This window comes from Arachis ipaensis, chromosome B2 (assembly GCF_059453495.1).
Source record: "Arachis ipaensis isolate K30076 ecotype BB chromosome B2, ASM5945349v1, whole genome shotgun sequence".
NCBI lineage: Eukaryota > Viridiplantae > Streptophyta > Magnoliopsida > Fabales > Fabaceae > Arachis > Arachis ipaensis.
In genome coordinates, this window is record NC_142437.1 from 36,937,251 (window position 1) to 36,939,844 (window position 2,594).

At 37.4% G+C, this 2,594-nt stretch overlaps 1 non-coding gene across 1 annotated transcript; it reads right to left on the reverse strand.

Moving 5' to 3' along the window:
* Window positions 1-1,228: 1,228 nt before the first annotated feature.
* LOC148573611 (small nucleolar RNA R71) lies at window positions 1,229-1,336 on the reverse strand. The gene has a single exon (XR_015905881.1). It is a non-coding gene; the product is annotated as a small nucleolar RNA R71 (small nucleolar RNA).
* Window positions 1,337-2,594: the final 1,258 nt, after the last annotated feature.

Sequence of the window (2,594 nt, forward strand, 5' to 3'; positions counted from 1 at the left end):
AACATAATCAATTAATGTTTTGATTCAAAAATTTGAAGTTTGTTACTTCCTTGTTAAGAAAAATTCAAACTTTAAATTCTAGAATCATATCTTGTGATTTCTTATGAATCAAGTCATTAATTGTGATTTTAAAAATCAAATCTTTTTCAAAAACTAATTTCTATCATATCTTTTTAAAAATGTCTTCTCATCTTATCTTTTTCAAAAATTTGATTTCAAAATATCTTTTCTAACTTCCTAACTTCCTATCTTTTCAAAATTTGTTTCAACTAACTAACTAACTTTTTGTTTGTTTCTTACCTTTTTCAAAACCACCTAACTAACTCTCTCTCTCTCATTTTCGAAAATATCTTCCCCCTTTTTCAAAATCTCTTTTTAATTTATTAATTATTTTAATTTTTAATTTTTAAATCTTAATTTTCGAAAAAAAAAAATACTAACATTTTTCAAAAACCATTTTCAAAAATCACTAACTCCTTTTCAAAAATAATTTTCGAAAATTCCTTCTTTCTCTCTCATCTTATTCTATTTATTTATTCATCTACTAACATCTCTTCCTCACATCATCACCAAATTCGAACCCCCTCTTCTATCTGTGTTCGAATTTCCTCTTCTTTTCTTCTACTAACAATAAGGAACCTCTTTACTGTGACATAGAGGATTCCTCTTCTTTTCTTTTTCTCTCCTCTTTCTTATGAGCAGGGACAGAGAAAAAGGCATTCTTGTTGAAGCTGATCCAGAACCTGAAAGGACTCTGAAGAGAAAATTAAGAGAAGCTAAATTACAACAACCCAGAGACAACTTGATTGAAAATTTCGAACAAGTAAAGGAGATGGCAGCCGAACCCAACAACAATGCAAGGAAGATGCTTGGTGACTTTACTGCACCAAATTCCAATTTACATGGAAGAAGCATCTCCATTCTTGCCATTGAAGCAAACAACTTTGAGCTGAAACCTCAATTAGTTTCTCTGATGCAGCAGAACTGCAAGTTTCATGGACTTCCATCTGAAGATCCTTTTCAGTTCTTAACTGAATTCTTGCAGATATGTGATACTGTTAAGACTAATGGAGTAGATCCTGAAGTCTACAGGCTCATGCTTTTCCCTTTTGCTGTAAGAGACAGAGCTAGATTATGGTTGGATTCTCAACCCAAAGACAGCCTGAACTCTTGGGATACGCTGGTCACGGCTTTCTTAGCCAAGTACTTTCCTCCTCAAAAGCTGAGCAAGCTTAGAGCTGACGTTCAAACCTTCAGACAGAAAGAAGGTGAATCCCTCTATGAAGCTTGGGAAAGATACAAACAGTTGACCAAAAAGTGTCCTTCTGACATGCTTTCAGAATGGACCATCCTGGATATATTCTATGATGGTTTATCTGAGCTATCAAAGATGTCACTGGACACTTCTGCAGGTGGATCCATTCACCTAAAGAAAACGCCTGCAGAAGCTCAAGAATTCATTGACATGGTTGCTAATAACCAGTTCATGTACACTTCTAAAAGGAATCCTATGAGTAATGGGACGCCTATGAAGAAGGGAGTTCTTGAAGTTGATACTCTAAATGCCATATTGGCTCAGAATAAAATATTGACTCAGCAAGTCAATATGATCTCTCAGAGTCTGCATGGAATGCAAGCTGCATCCAACAGTACTCAAGAGGCTTCTTATGAAGAAGAAGCTTATGATCCTGAGAACCCTGCAATAGCAGAGGTGAATTACTTAGGTGAACCTTATGGAAACACCTATAACTCATCATGGAGAAATCATCCAAATTTCTCATGGAAGGATCAAAAGCCTCAACAAGGCTTTAATAATGGTGGAAGAAACAGGTTTAACAATAATAAACCTTTTCCATCATCCACTCAGCAACAGACAGAGAACTCTGAACAAAATGCTTCTAACTTAGCAAATCTAGTCTCTGATCTATCCAAAGCCACTGTGAGCTTCATGAATGAAACAAGGTATTCCATTAGAAATTTGGAAGCACAAGTGGGCCAGCTGAGTAAAAGGATCACTGAAATCCCTCCCAGTACTCTCCCAAGCAATACAGAAGAGAACCCAAAAGGAGAGTGCAAGGCCATTGACATAAGCACCATGGCCGAACCTACAAGGGGAGTGGAGAACGTGAATCCCAAGGAGGAAGACCTCCTGGGACGTCCAGTGATCAATAAGGAGCTTCCCTCTAAGGAACCAAAGGACTCTGAGGCTCATCTAGAGACCATAGAGATTCCATTGAACCTCCTTATGCCCTTCATGAGCTCTGATGAGTATTCCTCTTCTGAAGAGAATGAGGATGTTACTGAAGAGCAAACTGCCAAGTTTCTTGGTGCAATCATGAAGCTGAATGCCAAATTATTTGGCATTGATACTTGGGAAGTTGAACCTCCCTTGTTCATCAATGAACTAAGTGATCTGAATCAACTGACATTACCTCAGAAGAGACAGGATCCTGGAAAGTTCATAATACCCTATACCATAGGCACCACGATCTTTAAGGCTCTGTGTGACCTTGGTTCAGGAATAAACCTCATGCCCCTCTCTGTAATAGAGAAACTGGGAATCTATGGGGTGCAAGCTGCTAAAATCTCATTAG